Source organism: Aquila chrysaetos, chromosome 5 (assembly GCF_900496995.4).
Source record: "Aquila chrysaetos chrysaetos chromosome 5, bAquChr1.4, whole genome shotgun sequence".
Taxonomy (NCBI): Eukaryota; Metazoa; Chordata; class Aves; order Accipitriformes; family Accipitridae; genus Aquila; species Aquila chrysaetos.
This window is the reverse complement of record NC_044008.1, coordinates 42,476,933-42,504,367: the sequence shown is the minus strand read 5'-3', so window position 1 is coordinate 42,504,367 and position 27,435 is coordinate 42,476,933. Positions and strand designations below refer to the sequence as shown.

Genomic DNA, 27,435 nt, shown 5'->3' with positions numbered 1-27,435 from the left:
GCGGGCGGGGCGGAGCTGCGCGCCCGGTCCGCGCAGTGGGCGAGGGGCGGCTGCGGGGCTGGTCCACGGTGCGCGGACTGACCCGTGGGCGCGTTTCCCGAGGCCGAGGGCCGGTGGCGCCTGAGAGCCACGGTGGTGGCGGCGGTGGCGGCGGGAGGGGACGGCGCTTCGGCGAGCGGCGCCCCCGCGCGGCGCCTCTGCCGGAGCGCGGCCGCGGCCAGGCTTCCCCCGGCTCCTCCGGGGCCGAAGCGACCGCCGTGTGCTAAGCGCAGCTGGCGGAAACCTTCCTGTCTCTTACCGGCACCCCCATCTCGCCTCCTCACCAGCCCCGGGAAAGGCGGGCGGGTTTGACTGGAGGCTGACGGGGCGCCCGGCCTGGTGCCCCTCAGGCGATTCCCGCCGAAAGCTGCGTGTGCGCCTGAGGTACCGCCTAATAACGCCTGAGGTACCGGCTAATAACTTACATACGCAACCGCTCGGCTTCCATGCGGTAGTGCCGTATTTCCTATTCGGCTCTTTATTTGGGATACACGGGCGCGCTGAATGCAGCCTCCAGGATGAACGCCTTTTTGTGCCGGTTCAGCTGGGGTCAGGCAGAACCTGGCTGGTGCTTACGGTTCATGAGAGAACTACCATTTCTGTTAATCGAGCCGTTCAGGTGACATGAAAACTCACAGGCTAAGGGATAACAAGTAAGAGTGTCGACTGTAAACCCCAGATTTTTTAGAGTTAATAATAGCACTGCAGAGAAAGTAGATAAGAGCATGCTACTCGGTGCGGTGATCCTGCGGGTAGCGACGTCAACTCTGGAACAAGTTTTTAAATCTGAGGGGGACTAATCTCAAACCGGTTATGTGAAGTCATTCTGAACTCATAGGAGCTCCGTTATTCATGGAAGAACAGCACTTTGAAGCTCGCAGTGAGACAGTCAGTCTAAACATTTGTTCCAGAGAAAGGAAATTAATATTGGCAATAGGATTCAACCTCAGAAATATATGAAAACACATCAAGACCACATGAATGTGATCACACTGTTAACAGGGTGAGACAAATACTGCTTTAAACAGCATACAGATATATTGTGGAGCTTAATGCAAGAAGATATTACAAAACCAGGAATAGTTTAAGGAACAGATTTAAGTAAACTAATAAAGGAAAGGTCCATCAGCAACTGTTACCCCTCTGATTCTGTTACAGTCTGTGTTTCAAGCTTGCAAGCTCCCTCTTGCTGTGGTTGAGGAAAATCTGAAGAGCTCTGCTTGGATCTGTTTTTACTTGATTTGAATAGCGAACAGATACATGAGATCACCCTCATCCAAATAATGATGTGTCAAATGCATTTTCAGTTTGTTAAATATGTGATAAACCACAGAGTCCAGTCCAGAGCATGCAAGCAGCACAAGAAGATTTATTATTTAGCACCTTTTTCACATTGTAAGAGACAAATGCCACACCTGTATCGCATTACTATATATATATATATATATGCCTACCTTTCCTGCAAGTATTTTTAACATCAAAGATTCAATGGGTAAAAGTCAGACCCTTGTGCCGCAAAGTATTGCTCAAAATCATCTGAGCATGGTGCATTCTAGCCCTTTTGCAGAACTGGTCTATGCCTGAATGTGGATAAATTGGTTTTACGTTGAATTGTTAGTGCTGTTTTTGTTCTTTATGAGAACTGTAACTGTGGCAGCCCAGAGGTGATTTCAGGGACCGTAAGTCTGTCTCTGTGCCTTCAAACTAAACACATTGTGATTCTGACATGATCAGTTTAACAGATAAGATTACACTACCGGTTTTTTATGCATAGATAGCATTAAAATAATCTAAAACTATGGAAGAATGAGGCATGCTTTAAATGATTTTAAATAAAGCTATATAAAAAAACAGCATCGACTAGAGCCTCTCTAATAAGTCATTAATTTAGGGAGGGAAGGTGTAGAAGGGAATTGTGAATGCCAGGTACCAATCCACACAACTTCTGTGTGACTGCAGAATTCAGCATACCAAGGAGTAATGCCAGGTTGTTTCCTGGAAGACAGGAGTTGTTGTTTATTGCCAATTGAGCACACTTTTGCCCCTGTAAATGGGAATGATGTAATAAGAAGAGACCAGCTATTATGAGAAGTTTTTACAGTTTTAAGTCAGAGCTGAAAACTAAAATCATCAACCCAAAACTCTTCTTATCTCGCGATAAAAGCTGTCAGCCCCCAAAGACCAGTACAATTACGTGTATCTCTACAGCTCTTTACAGATTTAATTGTATCCTATGTATACTCTAGCTAGTGACTTAGCAGTAATGTTTGTCACAGATACAAACTTACTTTGGAAGGGTTGTTTCTTTCCATTATAAGAAGAGGTTGCACTGACTCCTAGAATAAAGCAACTCTTACAGAAGTGTTTCCTGCAATACCTGAGCAACATAGCATTAATTTTATTGAACAAGTGCTTTCATGCCATTTTTTCTTGTTTTCCAAATTCAAATTCATTCCTGACAATTTTTTTAACCTCAAGTAACGTGTTAATACAGCTTATCTTCCACAATGCCTTGAAAGTTCTTCACCACTTAATTGATTTCTGCATATCCTAGTGTGTGAAGTAGAAGAGTTTTAGTCAAAAATTACTGAATTCTCATTTTATGGTCTATTTAGCTTCAGATAGGAGGACAAATTGCTAATTAGGTAAACTATAAAAACTATAAAAGATGGCAATTTATATTTTATTTATTTGTTTACTTCTTTTGTGCAGTGTTGGCTGTTCAAAGCCATTCCTATCATAGGGAAGTGGCAATGCAAGAAAACATGACAAGAAATTGTGAACAGAGGTCCCGCTGCCATTCTGTTAGGTAATAAACCTTCATTTGTGATTTTTTTTTTTATTGAAGTTTTAAAAGACTTTAGCTTATTATGCTTTTGTGTATACAAACCACAGCTGAATAACTAAGGTTTGAGCAAAAGTGTTGGCTAATCAGCTCATCCTCTTAGTGTATGTAAATATAAGAACAATTGTGCAAATCGGTGGTATTAAATGCTCTCTATAACAATTATACAATATAGCCAGGATGATATATCCATTTTCTACTTCACTTTTCATAATGGTCATAATGATTTCTACACAGCAAAAAACAAAGAAAAGTGAATCACAACTATAAGGGGTGTTGAAAAACATAAGAAAATACCTCGTATGCAGTTAAATAATTTCCTAATTGACTAAAGTGTTTACCTAAGGAACTTGAAGAACTCCATTAATTTTTAAAATCATACTGTTATAGCATATATATCTGAGTAAATGAAATTTCTACTGCTCTTTACAAACATGCTTTCCTAACAAACATAAATATATAACCTAGTAGATCAAAAAATTGCTACTGTATTAATGCGATTTCACCTGGAAAAGAACCCCAGCAAGCCACGTCTGTGTCATATATCCTGTTTCAGTAAAACCTACACAGATTTTTAAAAATAAAAGGAAAATGGAACAGAATTAAGAATGGAAAACCTGTGAAGGCAGCAGTTTTAATAGCTATTTTATCAACCATATGTGTGGTTACTTTAACTACTGAGATATTACTTGAAAATAAACATACATATTTCTGCATGTCTATTACCAAACAATCCTTTGTTAGTCTTCCTGAGTCTCCCTTGCAGACAGGATGCACTTAAAAATGACATTAACATAGCTGTGTGTTGGTAGGTACCATTCCTTGTGTGTTCTCAATTAAAAAGGTAAACAGTCCAAAATGAGGAGGGAGGGGGGAACCAACACCCCAAAAAACCTCATACACGGTTACATGACGTACGAGTTCTGTATCTAGAAGGACAGATACAGGACAAACAGAAATTTTGGTATTTGCTTACTATTCATTGAATACACAGATAATGTTCATTCCCCTCAGGGAAGAACCCATGCCTTCTGCCCATTTTTTCTAAATATCAACATTGAATAGACATGACTGGTTTGATAAATGTGAATGGAATCAGTAGTTTCACTCAGCCGAAAGTCATCAAAAACAACATGTTCTGGTTGATGTATAGAGGCTCCTTGTGTATTATTGCAGCACTTCATTAAGTAAGAGGATTTGATGATTCCATCACTGAATTATGATTTACTAAAAAGAAAACATAAATATAACACTGTAACACTTAACTTCATGGTTTTGCTCTTTATGTGGCAAGATTTGCTCAAACCCATTAGGGAAGCCTTTACAAAAAATGAAGCCTAAAAAAACCAGGAAATCTGCATTGAAAGTATCAGTTAAAGCTTCAGCTTTATGAATAGAAATACACATTGCAACAACAAATACTTGTTTAGTGTTGCCTGTTACACAATCTTGCATGCATAAATAAATAGTAGTCACAGCAATTCTAATGCTAATCTGAGGTGGGTACATGGATTGATAGCTCAATAACCAAGCTTTCTTCTCCTACTTTACTGCATTAATATTACAAAATCTCCAGCTCCTACCATCTGACTTTTGGCAAGTGAACAGATGGCAAATTTTATCCACTGTACCTCACTAAACAGAGTGTATGCCTATTAGCAGTTGGGAAATCAGCCAGATAATGTGGCATCAACTCTCATCACAAAGCCTACAGAGATGAGAGGACTTTGTGATGAGTTAGATCATGTTGCCAAGAGCCATGTTTGGACAAGTTTTGAAAATCTCCAAAACTGGTTATGCCACAGCCTCTCTGAGCAACCTGTTCCTTATCCACTCTGATTATGAGGGGCATTTTATTCCTTTTAGCTATTGAGAATTTCCCTTGCTGCAATTTTTGATCATTACGGTCTCAGAAGTAACTATATATTTAAGGCATGTATTTTTGGACTCAACAGATGGAAGAGATCAGTATTGATGTTTTTGCCATATTGCCTTTTCTAAAGAAAAGTTCAGTATTCTGTGGAAATAATAGTATTTGATATTGGGTTTAATTTTATTTACTTTTTGATTTAAAATTTTTATAGTAACTTCATTTTTCACTGGTTTTAAGCTTGTTTATAAGTAGTGCACAGAGGATTTCATTAATGCTGAATGCATTTGCAGAAAATAAGGGAAAACAAAAGGTGTCTCAACAATTATGTCAAATACTAAAATAAACACCCAAATTACATTACAAGGACTAGAATAGCAGAATGGTTAGAATAACTGCTATTACTTAGCAGTTAGAAAACTGCTAAGTAATAATTAAGATCAGTCTTAGAAATTTTTGCAACACTTATCTCAATTACATTAGCAATAAGTTAAACCAACAGATTAAGATACATTAAGATGTCTGAAGCACGGAGAAGATGCCAACACATAGCAATCTGCTTTCCCTTTTCCCCTGTGACAGCTGGAGACTCCCAGTTCTCAGTGGAGAGCCCTGAAGAACTTGCATCTGCAAAAAGCTATCATACTGTTTCAGTGTGTGTCCTCTCTCTCTGTGATGGAACAATAAAATGTAAAAGACTTGCCAGGCATGAATATGTAAGAACTAAGTGATACGCAAATGGAAGCGTGTCGGTATATGAAGGCAGTGTTAACTTCAGCTACTAACACCGAGGCACAGCCATTTTACAAAGGGACGAAGTTGATCTTTATTCATAAAAATAACTTCAGTCATCTGGAGAAACCCCAGTTTTGTTTCTCAGGATAATTTTATGCCTGTTGTCTAAATTCTAACAAACACAATGATTATATTTTTCCCCTATAAAAAATGCCACATCTGTTTCTAAATAAATAAATGTGCACCCTTTCCCATTATCCTCCAAGACAAACATTGCATAAAATTATCCTTACTGGCTACTGTGAACAAGTTTTCGGAGAAATCTAGATAAAAAATGGCATTCCCACTGACTGTTCTTTGTTAAAAGCCTAGACCCAAAGCTTTTCATAGCTTTCATGTCATTACAAAAAACAAGGACAGCATAGTATAGATACCACATGGGAAGAAATAATGTTGTATCCACAAATGAGGGTAGCTCCCTAGACAATCTGACTATGACAGGTGGTTTTCGAGGGGGTTTGAAGAATAATTTCCTTTATCTGCTGCACCTTATCTGCATCTAAGAGATTTATTAATTAGAATCTGCATTTCTGCATGAAATTTCTAAACCAAGAGGCTTAGTCTATCTGATCAGTATTGATCACATGCCTGTCATAACAACTGAGATTTGAAATATAAATTACATTGCTATCTTTTATCCTGAGCCAGGGAATCTTCAAAAAATAACTAAGTTCTATCATGAGAAGAATCTAACTTAATTTTTCATGAGGGCTTTATTTGATGGTTTTTCTGAGAATCATAGCTTTTTTTCTTCAGTGATGTGCTGTGAAGATGAAAAAGCCACTAGCTATATAAGAAAATTGGTTGAAATAAAAATGCACTTGTGTTAATGAATATGTTGCCTTTGAGTGGGGAAGGAAGCAATAATAGTCTAGTCTGGACCAAACACATTTGCTTTGAAGTTATAAGTATAATTTCATTCACTTAATAAGAACTCGAATTTATTCATTGCGAAAGCACATGTAAATACCTCTTAATCCAAAGCCAAGCCATTTCACTTGCTAAAAATTTCAGTCATTTCCACATTCACTTGGACATTGAAACACTCCTCCAGCAAAAACCACTAAGTCATAAATGATAGAATTGTTCAAGATAAATTTTCTGAGTGGCTTTTCTGGAAAAGTACTGACTGATATTGAAGAAATGGGATGCTGAAAGGTAGCACAATCACTTATTTATTATCAGCCAAAGTTTGATTTGGAAATCGTTAAGAACAGTAGGATGTTGCACGGTTACTGTTTACTAATAGTGAATTCCCAGATTTGGAGGTCAGTCTTTAAATAGTACAGTAAAGAAAAATTCCAAATGTCCCACTTATTATGAACTCAAAAAACTCAGAAGTAAGAGTTTCTTTCTTCTCACTGAAGTCACCATTACTCCAGACATTGCTGCACTACACAGTGTTGCTTTTAGTTAAAAAAAAAAAAAAAAATCTAATGAACAGGAAATACAAAATGTTTACTGTCACCTACTTCTTACAGTATCTATTTAGAAGACGCCCTACAATTTTCAAAGTCTTAGTAGAGGCTGAAAACATTAATGCAGGTTAACTTATTTGCTAATGTATTATGGCAACTGTGCAGTCAGCCAGGAGGTCACCTAGCAAAGCCACCACTTAAGTCACAGGAAAAACTCTGGAAAAAAAAGATCTCTGAATAAAGATGGGCTAACTGCTTCCAAAATGAATCTTAAACAGCAGGTGTTATTCCAAAGAACTACCATCTTCAGATGTTTCTTCTTGGCAATATTTCTCTCTTATGGCAACGCACGTACATTACATAACAAAACAAACACGATGTGTGATTCTTTTGTCTCTTCTGTAAGTTTAAAACTGTATTAACTCTGTTAGAATCAATATAGGTACAATATACAAAGTCAACATGTGTTAAGAATTATTCCCAGTATTTCGTGTGTCACAGTATTCTTCTCAGCAATTTGTGGCTCAGGACTCTTGATGTTTACCAAAAAGTGTAAGACAAAAAAATATATCAATTAGGATTGATGAGTCAGGAAAAAACAAATGAGGTGTGTAACTTTTACTCATTTCACATTATCCAAAAGAACAAACAAAGCAAAACAAAACTCTTGTATGTTCCTGAATTGTCAGTGGCAGCTGAGCTTTGCAGCATTTGCAAGACTTCAGAAAAGGCTTTCAGGAAACATGAAAGTATCTATAATGTGATGTCTGAAGAGCTAATAAGAAATACCTTTTGTATAAAGTAGGGACTCCTCATATCCAGACGGCATGTACTCGATAGCTGTGGTAGCAGTATTGTCAGAGGTAGCACAAGCACACTTGGGAAATACCTAAAAAAACAGTTCAAGTGATCTCAATTTTTCATAAACTGTATCACAGTCTGAAATTATTCCCTTGTGGGGCTCTTTTCCTTCCACTGAAAACCCCACGTTCACCTTCTAACATTTACTTTCTGTGCATATTTCATCATCTGTAATGTACGAAAATGTCAAATTTTGGAAATTCTGACTTTTTCATATATCATTGCACAGTATGAATTACATTTATCACACAAAAATCTATGTGCAGTATACAGTTAACATAAGTAACAGGTATCTAGGTCAAAGCACTTGCTATTAACTTAACCCAAAAATGAGTAGTCTCACCATAAGGCCCTACTTGTTTCACTCTACTCTGACCGTTTGCATAGATATATGAATATTGTTTTATAACATCTAAGTTAAAAAAACAAACAAACAAACAAACAAACAAAAAAAAGCCACAAAAACAAAAAAAACCCCAACCTTTAATAAAACCCATGGCAACTGGCAAGCCCTGGCTTAGAACTGCCAGACATGATAAATTATTGGAAACAAGGCTAAGGTGGGACTTGCAGCACGTTCCTGTGGCAGGCAACGCATTCTGCAGAGAAGCAATTGAGGCTGTGCACTATCAGGAAAATATGTTCTTACCTTCTTATTTTCTGGAGGCCTGCAGCAGACTTTGAAAGTTGTCCATCATTGCAACACAAAGTGAGACTCTCTCAATAAGACTATCTGGATGCTTACCTCAGTGTTCCTTTCAAATGATGTAAGTTGGAAAAGGCTCTCCTTCCAGAAGCAGACTCCAAGAGAACTAGAATAAGGCACTATCTAAAAATAATTGTTCATTGGCAACGGAAATTAATTGAATTCTTTATATTTTTCATTTCATTCTAAAAGGCTTTTTAAAAATCAGCATGGCAATCAACAGAAATTAAATTATTGCTTCAATTTTTTTGATGGCAACAATCAAATTGGTGTCACAAGAAAAACTTACAGATGTTCCTCTACATTCCAAGAGAAACCTGTCAAGTGGCCCTCACCATTTCACTTTACACATTCAAAGGAAACCTAGAATCATGGAATGATTATAGGTTGGAAAGGATCTCTGGACACATCTGGTCTTACTTCCTGCTCAGTGCACAACTAACTTCTTCAAGCCTTGTCAAGTTCAGTCTCAAAAATCTCCAAGGTCAGAGATTGCACAGTGCCTCTGAGCTACCTGTTCCAGTGCTTGACCACTCTCACTGTGGAAGTTCTCCTTATATCCACTTGAAACTTCATTCCATCCATAATTAATTTCACTAGTTCGATATTATTTGGGTTTGGATTTTATTTATTTACTGTCTTGTTCAAATTCACTGACTCAAAAAAATCAGATGTGGAGATCTGTCTCAATCGTGCAGTGCTGAACTCCACTTCCTTCTGCACCATTAGTCACCACTCATAATTAGATATGGTAACAGGTAATTTCCTTCTGTCCCAGGCTGCAAGGACCCACCTTTCCCTGGTGAGAGTTTTCTCCCTGCACCATAGAAGTGTGCTGACATGATTTCTGTACAGTCTTAGCAAGCTGAATTTGCTAAAGGAAGATTTTTCCTGCAGGAATAGAGCTGGAAAAGACCAATAATATATAAGTAGTTAACATTATAGTTACCATAAGGAAAGAAAAGGATTAAGCATTTAGAATCACAGCAAAAAGTCAGATGCAATTATACTGGTTGATAGTCAGATTGCTAGATTGTTAGAGATTACTGGAAGATTTTTCTTCTTCCACAATTTAATTCAGCAACACTCTTTTTAATACAATACATTGATTGTATCCATATTTATAACAATGGAGGTAATTTCTTTAATCCTATTGCTTTATTACATTAACTAATCAAGTAGAAATTGGGGCTCAGATACCTGTTTGTTGGAAGTTCCCCAAAAATTTTGAAAATGTGGTCCATGATGACTTGTTCATGAAAACATACTGAGCCTAGCCGTTATGACAGTCCTAAAAAGGGACTGTTTACTGAAAAGCTTGTCAAGAAGACTTTGCATTTGATATTTCTCATTGTATGAAGGGGCACAATTTCACCAAAACGTCTTCCAAAGTCTGCAAGCAGAAGCCAACCAAAAAAAAAAAAACCAAAAAAGTGCTAGTTACACAACTTAATAAATTCTTAGTTAGGTCATTCTGCATGAAAAGGGGAAGGATATGACCTGATCTCCTGTATTTCTAGGGGATGATCTAGTTCTAACAACAGGGAAGGAAGGACAGGCAAACAAGAGGGAAGGGGTAAAAAAAAACCAAAAAAAACAAAAAAACCCAGAGATTTGCATTCAAGGAAAATGAAGGTTGCCATATCAATTGCTCCTGGTGGTTGAACCTTTGACACTAAAAGCAAGAAAGCCACTGTTAGAAGCCTGCAGAAAATGCCAACTTCAATACAGATTGTAGCAACTTGTTCTGTCAGCTGTTTCAACAAGTTGAGGCATAGGTACAACACAGGAGGAATCTTATAATAAATTATAATACTATTAGTACCAATAGCGTATTTTACAGGTTTATTTTTGTGTCTCTTCCATTATTGCAAATCCATGCTTCTTAATGCAAATACGTTCTTTTTCTCCTTTACCCTTAATAATGAAGCCGATTCAGGGTTCCTCTTGCACACAGGCTGCATGCTTCAAGGGTTGCAAAATCCATTATTCAAAGGTGAATTTATGCAGACTTCTCCCCAGTGGGTCATGAGTTCTCCAGACCCTGCAAGGCAATCCATCACTGCACTGCAAGGGCATACTCATGAGCAGGTTAGTTGCTAGTTTTGGAGATACATCCTTCCACATATCTGAGCAAGAGTGCAAAGATGGCCTGAGGGTTACTGTAATCTCTCATTACATAAAAACATGGTCTTTATTTATATTTCCACTTCACTGTTGAGACGTAACTATTCAGATGAGAACAAACCTTTGAGTGGCATTTTTAAAGCTTATCTTATTGTAGAGTTTATCATATTTAAATTTCCATTGAAGATAAATACACTTACCAGTCCAACTTTATTGTTTTATATGCATAATCTGGGTGTTCGTTATACCAGAATTCTCACATAAGAAGTATGTATGTACATGAATGTAAGTGGCAAGTTATCAGTTACCTCACAAGTAAGGCACTTGAAGGTTAGGTCTCAACATATAACATATTCAAATACTGTAACTGAACTCAAACACATAATATCTGCCCTTAAATTCTTTATTTTTCAGTTGTTCTTAACTGGTAAGGGATACCGAGCAGCTCAAGCCTGATTTTAAGAGCAAAAGTCTGCCTCAACTTTCACTCTTATATTTGGCCTTGCCCTCTTGTCTACAGCCTGGTATTCTTTGGCTTCTTCTGACATTCAGATACTTAAAGTTGTAGCCAAGATTTGCAACTTTTTTCCCAACGGGCAATGCGACAGTCCCGCACTGCCACCACCCAAATAAGAGATCCATATAAATATTGATACTGCTTTAGTGAAATCTAGATTTCATTTCCATTGGAAACTTTAATAATGATAGTTCATAAAATTGTTGTACATGTCAAGTTTAACACTCAGATTGTGCTAAATCCAAAGTTTTTTAATGCTGTAATATAACTGTGCCAAATCAGAAAGCAGGACTGGAGCGTCATGGTTAAGCTATCACCACCTTTCATTTTTCCATAGAACATAAGAGCATCCTTCAGTGAAAGATCACAGAAGAAAAAACATGTGTGAAATGGTACTACAGTTTTCATTTGCGACAGGGATATGATATATTCTTGTCTTGCAGGTATATGTGTTAATAAAATCACTCAATTCCACATGCAAGTTTGTAAAAGGCTTTCAAATGCCTGCGATCTTCAGAAAATACTGAGCTCACCTGCTGAAACTCTTGCCTCTTTTTGACATCTAAAGACATGCAACTAAAACCAAATGAACCTAGTGAGGAGATTGAAGTAGATGGACGCCTGTAATCTTGAGAGCAGACAACAGACGACCCTTTATTGCTAAAACACACACATACTTATAGTCACATATTCTGCAAAGTCACTGTACACGCGCACAAGCATAAAATATGATTGGTTATATCAACACTGTACACGCACATAAACATAAGATATAATTGGTTATACTAACTCTGTACACGCGCATAAACATAGGACATAATTGGTTATACCAACTAAAACATGCGAAACTTGTCTCAGTCTAATTGGTCAAGATAAACTGCCGAATTGAGGTTCTTTGTGCCAAGTTCCCTTTATCGTGGAATGCGCACCTGTGTTCTTCTAATTGGCATCTTTCTTTTTTTGTCTTCTTGTTTATTCTGTTCAAGGTCTTCTAAAGGTGTCTGGAATGCTCTTGCGACCGTTAGCTAAATATGTGTCCGCGCCTAGAATCACCAATTTTCTTCTGACTACTGAGGCCATATAATCAGCAAATTTGTAGGTGTAAAGACAAAATATGAAAATTGTAGCAACTCCAGGAATTTGAAGACAGACACAATTCAACTAAACTTTCTAAGATAGTTCTGCTGTAAAAGTCAGGAATGGTCAAGAAGAGAAAACAATGTCACTTCCAGGTCATGGAGTTGGCATGTGCCGGATAAAACAAACCAGCTTTGCTTTGTCTTTTGCTCCCCAAAAGCTTGTGAAGTTTCTTATATTGCTGCACATGTTGTTAAGACTGCCTTCACCTCTCATCAGACTGTTTGATGACCTCACCCAGGGATCTGTAGCTGCAGTGTGACCAAGCCACGTGCCAGCACAATGTGACTGAAGCAGGAACACTGTTTCCTTGCCCTGGGGTCAAAAAGGGAAACGTTTCACTGTACAAGAACCATCAGACATTATAAACTGAACTACAATAGCTAAATCTTTTGAGAGCTGACATCGTTTAAAAAGAGGACATGGACTGGAGAATTGGGTGACCAGATATGGAGGAGACTGTGGGCAATGTAAATACAGGCCAAACTCTAAAGGAAAGCTTCACTTCAGTTTTTAGTAAAGATAGGGACATGCAGGAGAATAATGTTAGGGTACCTAAGGCAACAAGTACAGAGAAGTAGAAATCACAGCTTTTCAGGAGGAGCCCAGACATGAGCTGTTCCTGCTGATCTCTGTGATAGAATATTGAAAGAGCCAGAACAAAAAAAGTAAGTCCTGTAGCAGTGATTTTTAATTATGCTGTCAGTTCAAATATGAATCTCAGAAGAAGTAGAGTACCAAAATGCCAGGGTAAAAGTGATATAAGTAGGTACAATGCCTGTGGAATTGACAACAGCTGTAAGGACTATCTCACACAGATTACGTCAAATTGCACTCTGTGGTGCCCAGATTACGTGGGTGGCAAGTTCAAGCAGGAGGAATAGCACCTGCTCTTACCTTTGTCAGGGGAGGTGATACTCTGCAGACTGGTGCCTGGCTGGCTGACCACCTCTGTCTCTGGTTTACCTCCAAATTACTCCTCCTGGTTAACTCATCTGTTTTGTTTAGTCAGGAATAAAGTTGAGGAGGAACCCCCAAACAGCACTGCCTCTCATAACCCCTCCACATCAAATTAGAATCCAAACTCAGTCCTACTTGGGTGTGGTGTTCCCCTCCAGCACTACAAGCCATGCAGGCCCTAGGTTAGAACATAGCCCTGGCTTAGGATATGAGTGGATGGGAACTAGGGAGGAGACTCTAGGCTAAGGGTGCAGTGTAGATATCCAAAGAAATTAAGCCTGAGTCCCCAGAGTGGAGTGATTTGCAACATGGATTTATCAAAAGTAAATCATGTCATCCTAGTTGCTATCTTTCTTTGACTGGATAACTAGCTCCACAGACCAGAAGAATTTAGTAGACGCAGTACCCAGTGGCAAATCACTATTTTAAAATATTATTTACAATGTGATTATACTTTCAAAATATTTAAATTATTTTAAAATCATTGTATTAAAATAGAGAGGACAAAAATACATATGAGTATAAAGAGGAGATTTTAACAGGTTGTGTTCAAAGACAAATTGTGAAAATGGAAAAAGAATCCATCACATAAATGATAGTTTTTCATAACAATAGTGTTCCTCGTGGATTGCTATTCAGGACATGGTTTATTGGGCATGGTGGTGTTGGGTTGACGGTTGGACTCGATGATCTTAAAGGTCTTTTCCAACCTAAACGATTCTATGATTCTATGATGTCCACTATGCTTAATATTTAATAGTAGGGAGAGCTGAAGTTCCAGAACAACCTGGCTACTTACAAAATTTGCAGATAAGCCAAAGCTGGATGGTATGACTAATACCGGTAATGGCTACTTTATCATTCAGGAAGGATTAGACAACAACGTGGTCTAGGCAGATTAATGTCCTGTCTGTACACAATCTAATTATCAAATACACTAGCACTAACCTGAGTGCTCGTCACTGATCCCAGTGGTTGTTATGAGAAAGAAGAGCATGCCAAATGACAGCATCTCCCAAAGCTCTGCCTCAGCGGTCCCAAAAATACCATGCAAACAGCAGCCTCCTCTCCCCTCCATTAACTGCTGGAGTCAGTCCTCTGGTGTGGGGCAAAGCTAGCTGTCATGTTCCCTCTTTACTATATGCCTTCAGCATCAAACTACATCCCCAGAGAAAACACAGGGAAACCATCTCTACTACTCTGTTCCCTACCTTCGTCCTTCTCAGCAGAGGGACTCCTTATTTGTTACAGCTCTCCTACAACTTAGTGCCACTTCCTTTTCCCTGTCCTTCATTATGATATGAATAGAAAGCTTTCCATAAAAAAGAAAGAGAAAGAAACCCCAAAGAATCAAGTTCTTTGGCAACATCCAATTCAAGTTGATTTTTTAACACTTCTAGCTGTATTCTAGTCTTCCTGACCTCTTCGCTAAAAAGGGAATTGCCCCCACAGCCTCTTGCATCCTGCTTACGAAGCAGTAAAGGCAACCTGGTCTAGACTACATAATTTGTTAACTATTTGTAGAAAATATTGGGAAACACAAACCCTTCATTTTCAGCATATTCCACAACCCTAAACACCAGCATTCAATAATAAAGCTATTTATAGATTTAGCCTCATTTCATAAGCTTGCCTTTCTCATGAAACATCAACCCTCTGAACAGTCAGCATACATGACTTGGAAAGACTGAAGCTCGTGGATACAAATTGTATTTTAAGCTGTATGTATTGTAAGCTGTCCCTTATCAGAAGGAAGTAAAAGCTATTTAATAATACCTAATAAAAATAATAGCATAGCAACTACCTTTAACAGGTGATTGGGTTTTTTAGGTGAAAGGCTGTACTTGGCAGATGAGAAAGAAATTAAGAGCCTCTGCTCACCATGCTTCTACGTCTTTATTTTTGACAACAGTGAACCATATGTACTTTTTTCCTGTTGTTACTATAACAAAGCAGCACTCTGTTAAATATTAAACATGTACATGGATTAAGCACTCACATGCTGTGCTGCAGGAGTCTGTGCAAGTCAGACTATTTGAATGACAAATCTCTTGGTTTGTGCATTTTAAAAATTCAAAGTAGCAATCCTGAACTACAGACACACATCAAAAGCCCTGTTACCTTACACATTATACCAAATCCTAGTCACAAAGATGCATTAACTGCATGAGCACAGGGATCCATCTGAATTCCACTGCTAGATCAAAAACCTCTCGTGTTCAGACATTTCTCTATTTTAATCTCAGCTTAAAAATAATCTAAAATACCAAACTCAATGTTTTTGCTCCAGCTGAAACCTCTAAATGGTAATCTCCAGCACATCTTGTAGCCTGCCTGCCCATGCTGCCCTTATTCAACACATTCACCTTTATATAATACCAAATTCTGTCCTGGTTAGATACCTAAGTGTTTTGTCCCAACATTAAACATTTCTCCTGCAACTCTGAGAAACAGACAGTCCTTATAATTTGTTTTTTATTTTCTCTCCTCTAAAATGCACACGAGAAGATCTACACTGGATTTAAATTAGATACTTATTTGTTTCAAAGGCATATTCCCCATTAAATGGGAAGCAATTCGTAAGAATAGAACAGCCAGTCCTCACTTTAAAAACCAAGGGCTGACAAACATGGAAGATATCTCCTGATCCTCTGAACTGAAGAAAAACGTTTTGTGCTCTCTCATAGAGAAGCTGGAGTCAGCACGGAGACACATAGCCTCCAAGCAAAAATTCAACTTGTGAGCTGGCAAACTCTGTGGTGAGACAGTACTCTCCAGTGAGGATCAAGGCAGCTGAGCACACGTAAGTAGGGTACAATTGCCCACATAACACACATTCTCTGTACTTGTCCGTTTTCACTTTATGAGAAGAGATATGATATGAGCACAACAAATACTTGCTGTTACAGCAACTAGAAGACCAGGTTCTGTATTCAGCATTTTAGTATAACAGCACAAGAGTAACATGCAAACCATGACTGTGGTGTTGAAATTGATCTGCAATGAGATTTCTTCCCTGTAGAGGCTGTGGGGCCTGTAAAACTGATAGTTGCTACCAGAAAATTCCCAGGGGTAAACCTTGTCACCAGCATGAAAGGGAACCCACCTCCAATCTCTAACAGAGTTCAGAAAGATCCTTCCACTATCCTAAACTTCATATGAACGCTGTATGTGTACCTCTGCCATTAAAATGGCCAAATCTGAAGATGACACTACTTTTCTTGAGAACAAGAAAAATATATTAAATCAGTGGAGTCATAATGATTTCCATGACACAATGATTTGGCCCATAACCACATCAAATTTTATCTACTTTGAGAATATACAGTTTGAGAAAAGACATTTTAAATTGAAACACTCTCCAAGGTAGAGAACAAAATGTTCCTGGGCACTTAAGTACTTAAGGTAGTAGGCACTGAAGCTTTCTGTCACCCAAATCCATGAACTCTAGCTGGCATTTGTCAACATAGGTATCGTCTGATAGAACTAACATCACCTGATTTCCAATTTCATTATAACAAGACAATCTGTAGGAATAGATGTATTTCTTGCCTAATGCCCTCAGTCAGCTGCTTTTACCACTGAGGTAGAAGTTATACAGGAAGGAAAACAGTGAGCAGATGGGTATGTTTACTAGGAAGTTAAACTGTGTGCAGAAGCACCACTTACAATATTTCTGGGAATTGGTGTAGTCAGGAAAGGATAAAAGCATATTATAATTAATAATGGCATCAGTCAGCTCAAGCATAAATGAGTTTTTCAGGCTGTGATTGGAAAAATAAAATTTTTCCAGTTTTTATCTTTCATAGTTAATGCTATTAAGCTGTATAAAAATACATTTTTTTCACTTACAAAATGTTTTGAAAAACAGTTCTTTTTACTGCATATTTAAGAAGCACTAAGAATATATAACCATACAATGCTAGGCTAGGATCTAAAATAGGTCAAACTCCAAAATAGAACCCATTTAGGTACTATAAAGACAAGAGATGGATACTTAGAAGCATACACTTGCAACATTTTAGAATTTACTTTTTTTTTTTAATGAAAGAAAATGAGTGTTCAGATTACGCAGAAATTGGAAAAATTCAGTGGATGCAGAAGAATTATCTTGAAAAATACATTTGGCACATAAGTTACTATATGTTCTCAGATGAAAAAAAAAAAAAATCCAGTTGTATGATTCTCAGTACCTAACCTAAAAAAAGATAGATGGATTCTTTCTGAGATTTTCTTCTTTAGCATAGAGTGATGAAGATCAGCTCTGAACAGGACTGAAGTTTAAAGTTTTCCCACTTGAAGAGGACTGGGTCACACAGATTGTGTCCAAAGTGCACAGCTAACTTGACTGTCAGCCAGTGCAGAACATCAGACAGTACTGGTTTGTAGAGAAACTCCATAATTAGCTGAAAAGCAAACCCCAGCTCATAATCCTGTTGTTTAAATTGAGATCAAAAAAGAGCCATTTGAAAGTAGGCCATATTGACCTACCATTGTTAGTCCTAAGGCTGGTTCAGAAATTAACCTTGTTCCAAAACCCTTGGCAAACTTTGTGCTCATATGGGTAAAGGCAAGTAATAACTTAGGAGGGTAAACAATAGCTCTGCAACTGCAGTGAAATTTTCAGGAGAAAGTGTTGAAGCAGGAAACTGCAAAGGGCCTGCTTAGAGCTCCATAGTTCCTTAAAACTAGCTAAACAGGCTTTATCCTCTCTTCCAGGCAATGTCCTTTGTTCAGTGAACCCTGGCACTGGGAATCCCCAGGTTGCTAAAGTCCTCTATTACAGACAGGCCTTTACGAAAAGGAAACAACTCCTCTTTCAAACATCTGATGAAAAATTAACAAATGCAATTCTTCTCTTTGTTGGACACACACTTTGATTACACACTGTACTAACTTTATGGCTTCATAAACTGGTGAACTAAGCCAGTATAATTGGTAACACATGATCTAATCTCAGCTGGCGTTTTGGTTTGATTATAATAGTGTTCATTTTGAGTTTACAGTAGTTGAGTCTATTTGGTGTGCTTCTGTGATGTTAATATTTACCTTTCTCATTTAAAATAATAAAATAAGAAAAAGCGCACAGAACTAGATTATGCCTTCATATTTAAGAGCCCTTTGTGGGTCTCTCATGTAACAAAAGTTAGGGCTTTTGAGAACAAAGGCCTTTATTAGAGTAGGTCAACCCTTGTCAAGAAAGATGAATTAAAATGTATCCACTAGCATGATCAGAGAACAGGTGAGCATATTTTACAGAGAAGAATAGAAGAACTTGGCTTGATTAGCCTAGCAAATTGAAGGGTGGTGGGGATACAGCTTTTCTTCATAGCGGTCACTAAATGTTATAGGAGAAGACCTAGTGAGGCCAGTGCTGGCAGAAGTTGACCCTGGTTGAAGATAAGAATCATATGCATCCAGAGTGAGGCTCTGGACAAGCTTTATAATAGGAGAAGACCTAGAAACCTGCAAAAATGGGAGTGGTCAACAACCCAGTTCCAAATTTTTACATTTCTGGTCTTTCTGAAAAACAGTTTCTCTTTAGCAATGTATTTTTCCTCTGTTGATTGTGTCTGTGTTGTGCACCTGGTAATCTGATTTGCAATTTTTACAGCCATAAATTTCCCTGGAAATACTAGATAAATTGCCATGCTTTTTAATTTCCTTGAATTAAAAATAAAAAAAGTCTTGCTCTGCAACCAAGAAAGATTAAAAACTGTTTCTTTTCCCAGAAAGCATATCAATGGCTTTTATGAAAGAAAGGGAATATTTCCTGAATGGTTCAAGTGCATAGCAACATGATGTAATTCATAACATAAGTGCAATTTATGAACATTCCTCTTATTCTGAAGCTTGGCAGGAACTGTACTTCACTGGCAATTGGTAAGAAACATGCAACTACTATGAATGGAATAAGTTCCTTTAAAAAGAGGCAGTGCTTAGACTAACCAGTGAGTAAGATTTTTAAGTGGCATGACTGACGTGGTAAGTCTTAAAAGTAAGATATTTTTACATGTTTTCAATAAAGAAGGATGACCACAAGTGCCAGATGTGCTGTGTAATTGTTTTTGGCCAAAGAGCATAGGCACAGAACAGCCATGAGGCATGACAGAAAATGGAACATGGTAACTCCAAGCAATCTGCTTTCCAGTCTTTCAGTCATCAGCTGAGTACTGAGAATTGTGTGACCCTGACAACTTCATATAGTTCAGTTTATAGATACGTTTCAAAAGTTAGTGCCTCTGGTCACTACCATTTGAGACAGTTCTTCTGACCAAGTCCCTGTACAGACCCTCATGTAGGACTCTCCTTGACCTCCTCCACCACTATAGAGCCTCACCCGTTGGTAACAGTTTCCAGTATAAGGTTTTATTTCATGAGGCATCTTGTATATACCATTTCCTCAATGAACCCTGTAGACCCTCTGGCAGGTTTTTTACTTTAAATGCATTTGGGGGTTTTTATTAGTTCTTATGGCTTCCTTTTGGGGGAAGTTAATTCTAAAACCAAAGCTTATGCTCTTCTCTGTTTTTGTGATTTGGATGCAATTTTTTTTGGAGGATGTTTGTTCACTTCAGCAAGGCTCCCTTTCCTGTTTAGCCATACCACTTTCTTTGTGATTTGATCCTTTTGAAAGCATGTTAGATAGGGGTGCATACATCCAAGTCTCTGATAAGATTTCTTTAAATGCTCTCTGCACAGGTTAAATTAAATTTCCTTTTAGCAAGCCTCCTCATTTGTCTACCCTCATGTATTACTGTAGTGAATCTGTTTTTTCCTACAAGGCTGATATTTGAGCACACGATAGTCTCTGCTGCAAATCACAATTCATTCATTGTTACGTATCTTGCACTCTGGTTCAGAGTATGTCAGGACTGATTTCTCATGCTGTGGGTCTCTGACTACTTGAAGAATGAAGCAATTACTCTGCCCTGTGTCCCAGCATGGCATTTACTCAATATGTCCAGGCAGTTTGACTTTCTCAGTCTCACATCTGTTATCACTTCATGGTTGCCATTCAGATTTTATGACGGTTGATATTACCTCAACACCCCTCACTCCAAGCATAGCATTTCAATTCATAGGATTTCAGTATTGACATACATAGCATTAAAAAAACAAAACAAGCCACCAAAAAAAAAACCAAAAACCCAGGCTTACCAGTTTTTATAACATAAAACTAGTGTTTGAAATATTTGGCATAGACTCTTCTTACGTGCTTATTAATGCCTGGGAGGTTTGTAACATTCTCTGATTGCCTTTCCTTCACTGTGAGCTCACGTTTGTCCCAGAGTTGCAGTGCTTAGCCGTGAAAACTTTCTCTTCTCTGCTCCATCAGGAGTGCTAGATGTGCACTTTCCTGGAAGATACTTACAAATAACTCTTTTGCTGATGCAAACAGAAACTGTCCAGTACCAGGTTTTTTAGACCCTGATAAATAGAGCTGTGTCAATATTAAACAATTGAGAGAATTAGTTTTGGCCTTCACTAATGATGCCCTGAAATGGTTTCTGTGCGGTCATACCTAATCCAGGCTATGGGCTTTTAGCTCTATGCCAGCACAAGGGGGGCGAGGGGTGGGGGTGGTGCCAGATTTCCCAGACCAACCTGCTCAGGACACAACCACAGAAATGCAGACTTCATGGCAGTACCTCCTCCTTTTGTCCCAGCTCTCCGTAATCTCAAGCTCTGTTTTGCATAGCACAGCAGCATAATCCTCACTCAGGCTTCTGAGAAAACCACCCTGTTGTGAGAAAGACCTGTGAGACAGTACGTCAGCTAGAGCTGGACAAAATAAGAAACATAAAAGACACAGGCACAGGCAAGATTGTTGAGATGGGGAAGGTCACTTCCTGGAAAGGCATAAAGCCCTAAGGAAAAAACAGAATCAAGGGTAGCAACTCAGCAACTCTGAGGTTGAGCCTGTCCCAGGGAACAAGGGAGGCCCACAGTTGTCCCTCCCTCACTGCCAGGTCTCTGCCAGCTCTCCTTAGCCTGGGAACTTGTTAGTCCCACCTATCAACTGTGTGCATAAGGCAATAAATAATTGCTTTGTACCTTGAAGGTGTGTATATCCTGCTTGCAGCATCTCTTTGTACACGCTCGGAGTTGCCAAAGCCAAATGACATAGAGAAGAAAGAGGGCGCCTCCAGTATGCCAAAAACACCAGCATGGAGATTCTGCCTGACGAGGTGTCTTTCCCTGAATGATGGTTCATACTCTGCATACAAGCAAGGAAAAAAACTGTTGGTGCTTTGTTACCTGCAGACAGATTGCCACTAGATGGAAAAAGCAAAATCTGTTCACTTGTAGCAAATGTTGAGGGGAAAGAAAAGAAAAGAAAACAAAACAAAAGAAAAGAAACATCTGATCACCATTCACATCTATTTCTATCTGAGTATCAAGCTTTATGGCCTACCAGTTTATTAGGGCCACTGCCAGGAAGACACCGCATCCTCATAGCTGGCAGCACAGGACATAGAAGCACATCCCAGGAATCCTACTGATGCTCAGCAGTCACAAGGTTAGACTGATAGCTGCTGGTTTGAAGCATGATACAACTTTTTAAAGAGTAGCACTCTTATTTGCTTGCTTTATCTGTAAGGCTCCTTAAGTTACCTGTGTGGCTGTGGAAAGTTTGTCACATTTATCCACAAGCCAAAAGGAAGTAGAGATTGATCTTTCATGTCAGACAGATTCTGAATCACTGCCTAAACCAACATAAACTAACTACTCTATAATCTCTCAGTAAATTAGTTTTACCTTTTCGTGGCATGAGGAAATTCCAATAAGCTTAGAAACAGGAAGCTGAAAATAAGGCACCAGCAAAATTATATCATTTGTTTAACATAGTAGGGGGTAAAATTCAAGAAATATTGGCAGCCATAATGTAATCATTTTTCCTTCACTTTCTTCCATAATTTGGATTTGAGAAGTTCTTAAATGAATGCATGTTACCTGCAAGCATTCATTGCTAACAAGCAGTGTTCATCAGATTATCTCTGACTCTAAGTGACTTTACCCAGGCTGCCTCTCCCCACCCACCCCCAGCACTTTGACCAACCATCTCCCTCTCCCAGTATCCTTCAGAAATAACTTGGGAAACTTCTGCTCCAGGAAAGATCTGGATGCTTCCTGCTACGGTAGCAATCATGCTATGGTAAATACTATTCTTTTGAAATAGCTTGTTTTAGAACTTAACTTTCAGAAAACACACATTAAAAAAATAAATAAATTCTATTGACCTGGGATATTTTATCCTCGAAACCAATAAACTGGTTTTGCTGCTTGAGAAACTGCTGCTACTGTTTGTTTTCTTACCTTGACCAGTACAGCTACAGTCCCTCCCAAATCTCCATTGCTTTGCCTCTTCTCCTAGTTTGACTCTCTTCCCTGTTCCTCTTCTCTTCTTTCGTCTTCTCAAAGCCCCAGTTCTTTGAGCTGTTTTCCTGCTGACTCCTTGGCCAGCTGGGCTGGGCCCACCGAGCCACCACCATCTTACCAGCATCACTACCCACTCCTGCAGAGGGCTGCCACGTCCTGCTAGCTCCCTGAGGTCACCCCTCCCTCCCCTTGGCCTTCACTCCTTCTTCTCATACATCCATTAAGTATAGCAGGAGGATCAATGTAAGCATAAAAAAGACAAGCTCTGTGCTGGGGCCAGAGCAGCTTTGATGGGAAAAGTCTGACTCCGCTTACATGCATGGGCTGAAGCAGGCTTAATTACTCTTTAGAGTTCATGCACACACAGCTTGATCAGAAACAAGAAAAATTAATTTTATCAAGCATGCACAAAACAGATAAGACATACCAAGATCTTAGCAACTAAGATCTAAGTCTGCATGGAGCATGTGCAAATTACAACTCATCAAAGCTTTCTAGCTTGCATGAGAACATCAAGAGGTCTATCCCTCCTGCAAGGGCCATGCCAATGCTGTATTTGAATCATTTTTCCAAGCCTTTGGAGACAAGAATTAATAACCAAGATCTCATTCCTAAACTCAATCCTTAGAGAACGCTGTGCCTTTTGATCAAAGTTTCTCACTAAAACACAGCCAGAGGTTAACATTCAGATTAGAAAACATGAGACCAAACACTTAGAATTTGATAAAGTTACAAATGACTGAAATGCAGCTCCAATGACAAGAAGTGTAAAGCAACCTGAATAACCAGTGTTATGAGCTACAATTGTAATCGGCTTCCTAATGTTTCTGGTACCTGTGTATTACCTGTACTGCTCTGGAGCCATTTTTCAAGAAAAGTTATAAAAAGAATCTGTTTTCATAGGTTATTTTTACACAGCTGTTTAGAGCATTATATGTTCACTTGGTGAAAGGACATTAAATCAGCTTCACAAATATTTAATCAAGCTGTAGCACAGCCTAACTTTACTTCTCTCTTTCTGTAGAGAGCTAATAGCTGTGCCTGGTGGTTGCTGTAGTTACCCCTTACTGGAAAAGCAGCCAGGCTGTTTGTCCCTTTGGGTCTAAGACTTCCTTCCTGGAACTCCAAGTCAACTAAAATGATAACTATAGCTTTTTAGAGAGTAAATCTACTATAGCAAGGCTGTTTCACTGGCTTTCTGAAAGGGTGGGTTTGGTTTTTTGGAGGTTTGAGGTGGGATGGGGTGTTGGTTTTGGGTCAGGGTTTTGGGTGGGGTTTTTTTGGTTGGTTAGTTGTTTTTTGGTTTTTTGGGTTTTTTTTACAGAATACTATTCCAGAGTGCTGGAGTAATAACTCTGTAAAGTTCATATTTATTGTAGTATATCCACTGAAATGAAAGTTCACAGACTCTATGTAATGGGAGAAAGAGTTGTCCCTTTTTTTTTCTTGTTGTGTAAATTCTGTTAAAGCTGGTCAAAAACAAATCAGAAGAAATTTAAGCACTGCATGTTGTTCCTGAAAGAGCTTTCCGAAGGCTTTCCCAGAAATGCTGTGGGTTTTTTTAATTCCAGCAATGACCACCAAAAGGGGGATGATTAGTTGTTTTTTAGGTTGTAGGTATCAAGTTTCTCCTCTTGTTCAGGCTTAATTAGATTGTTGAATATGGCTGGCTGGGAATTTGCATTAGCGTGACTGAAAATAACCTCTCTTCTCCAACAGACGGTGGTATTTCAGCATGGAGGCAGCGTTTCACTGCCATGCAGTGGCAGCCCTGTAACACTGAAGATATGCCAGACTTGGAAATAAAAGGGACCTTGTTCTACTTCAACCTCCGCCTTGTCCAGCATCACACAGTGACACTTGGAGGTCTTCCAAGAATGCATGTCACAGGCCCTGCTAGAGCAGATACCAAAATAGCATAACTACTACACAGCTTTGTGCTATAATAAAGCTACTCCCATGCATGCATGTTTAGAAAGTTACTACTGAATAATGAAAGGACATTTGAAAATATCTCTATCCAAAGACAAATGTGAAATGCATGTTGTGGTGGTTTTTTCTACTACTAAATTTAAGTGAAGAATATAATAGAAGAAGTAACAGAAGATGAAATTTGCTTTAGGAGAGTGCCAAGGAAGGAGGAAAAGGTAAGCAGTATCTAATAGACATGACATGCTCATCAAGCTGTTTTAAACAGCTACTGTACTTCACTAAGCCTAACCATACCGGTTCTTCTGTGTCACTCCAGAAGCTACAATCAGCATCTCCTAAACAGGTCACAGGTGGCTGGAGACCCTCTGCTGAAATGCAGCCATGATACTCCAGCTTCAGGGCCAACACATTACCTGCTGCAGAAGTTTATATGGAAATGACTGAAATAGGTAAGTAACATACTGATGAGGTAATAGAGGAAAAAGTGATAAACATAAGGTACAAAAACTCCTTCCATATCAGAAATGGCATAGAATTCCTCAGGCCGCAAAACACATCAGATGATAGAATAGACTTAAAAAATCACAGGTGACACAAAGAAAGTGAATAGGGAACAATTGCTCAGTGCTTCTTCCAATGCAAGACCTACAGATCTTCATTTGATGATCTGTAGGTCTTGCATTGGAAGAAGCACTGAGCAATTGTTCCCTATTCACTTTCTTTGTGTCACCTGTGATTTTAGCAAGTTCAAAAGAAGGGGAGACACTTTTTCACATAACACACAGCTAAGGTATGAAAAACTTTGCTATAAGGATGAACGTTTACATCAATTCCAAAAGCTCTGCAACAAATTCTTAGAAGAGAAACCTGTCAGGCGCTATTAAACACAATGAAAGGGGCTGCAGGTCAGGAAGCCCCAAATCAGCCTCAGCTCTGTAGTCTGGGCTGCGTCACCCGAGCTGCTCTCAAACCCCTTCTTTGCCAGTCACTATTGCAATGTCCTGCATCAACACAACACTGCACTAGAGGAGCTTTGGGTTTCACCAGGTATACGGCCATTCCTGTTTTCTGGCACAGCGGCCTTGACTGCAGGACCATAACCTGACAGCAGCATCTGTGGGCCATGCAGCTGCTTCAGTGGGCAGTATGGTGGGCAGAGCACAGCACCACCATGCATTTGGGTTCCCTGTAAGGTGGAAGTTAGTTTGCCTGTGCTTTGAGCCCACACCATCTATAAAGACAGAGAGCCATTTCACTCTACTGCTATGTTTATTTATAGTAATTTGCTCAAACATAGACTTTCACCATTAAAACATAACAGTGTGAATATGCAAATAGTAAATCCCAGTCAAAAAGTAAATTAGCAAGATGCCAGGTACCTTATCTCTCCTCTTCAGTTACGTCATGACTTATCACAGTTGACGTTTCAGTAAGGCTGTAGTAGCAGATCTGAATTTGAACATTCATAAGGAGAAGATGCAATACACCAGCTTTGATGTCAATAGAATGTCAGTCTCTGTCTATTTCGTTCAGACTGAACTTAATTGCAGGAACTGCATTAATAGTCAACAGAAGCCATCTGTTTAAACATGTGTGTTTTGAAAAGAACTGCCATGTATGATAAACATACTCAACTGTAATGACTCACATATCTGTTTATGTGAAATGGGGATTCGGCAATTTCCCCCACAAAAACATTCAATTACAGGTTAAAAGCTGTTTTATATCAAGTTCATTTGTTTATGTGGCAGGTCCAATGGTCCAACAGTTTTGATGCAGTCTGGGAAGTATGTTAACTGCAGAGCTGCTGAACCAAACTGTTTTGCCAACCTTCCCTCAAGAACCTGTTTGGTAAGTCAAAGCTGTGCCAAGAAACATCAGCAGTTCATGGAATTAAGTGGCTGACAGGCACATAGTTACACTTCCAAAGTGTTCTTCAATACATTTGACCAGGGAGCACATGGAGGCAGGATAATGCATCCCAGGTGTGATGCAACAGTTAATTCCAAAACATCCCATGTAAGTCTGGTGGTGCTGGTGGTCTGGCTAGGTGATGTCTGTAACCACCATGTACTTATGAGTGAGTGCCATGGTTTAACCCCAGCCAGCAACTAAGCACCACACAGCTGCTCACTTACTCCCCCCCACCCAGTGGGATGGGGGAGAAAAATCGGGAAAAGAAGTAAAACTCGCGGGTTGAGATAAGAACGGTTTAATAGAACAGAAAAGAAGAAACTAATAATGATAATGATAACACTAATGAAATGACAACAGCAATAATAAAAGGATTGGAATGTACAAATGATGCGCAGTGCAATTGCTCACCACCCGCCGATCAACACCCCGCTAGTCCCCGAGCGGCAATTCCCCGCCCCCACTCCCCCCAGTTCCTATACTAGATGGGACGTCACACGGTATGGAATACCCCCTTGGCCAGTTTGGGTCAGCTGCCCTGGCTGTGTCCTGTGCCAACTTCTTGTGCCCCTCCAGCTTTCTCGCTGGCTGGTCATCAGAAGCTGAAAAATCCTTGACTTGAGACTAAACATTACTTAGCAACAACTGAAAACATCAGTGTGTTATCAACATTCTTCTCATACTGAACTCAAAACACAGCACTGTACCAGCTGCTAGGAAGACAGTTAACTCTATCCCAGCTGAAACCAGGACAATGAGATAAGCAGTCATCCTGATTATACATTATACTGATCTTCAATCCCTGCTCTTGCATGGGGGGAAGATGTTACCCTCTTCTTTGCAGGCCAGCGCTGCTTCAAGCAGCTGTCACAACACCTGAGCAATTATGTATCAATGTGGGAAAAGGCTGAAATATGCAACCTCCCATTT

At 39.2% G+C, this 27,435-nt stretch overlaps 1 long non-coding RNA gene across 2 annotated transcripts; it reads left to right on the top strand.

The window, feature by feature from the left end:
• Positions 1-147: 147 nt before the first annotated feature.
• On the top strand, positions 148-26,743 carry LOC115341119. 2 transcript variants are annotated; one of them, XR_005932346.1, is made up of 5 exons: positions 148-1,531; positions 2,752-2,848; positions 19,008-19,158; positions 24,908-25,040; positions 26,343-26,743. It is a non-coding gene; the product is annotated as an uncharacterized LOC115341119 (long non-coding RNA). The 2 variants fall into 2 exon arrangements; XR_005932345.1 differs by having other exon boundaries at positions 148-2,848.
• Positions 26,744-27,435: the final 692 nt, after the last annotated feature.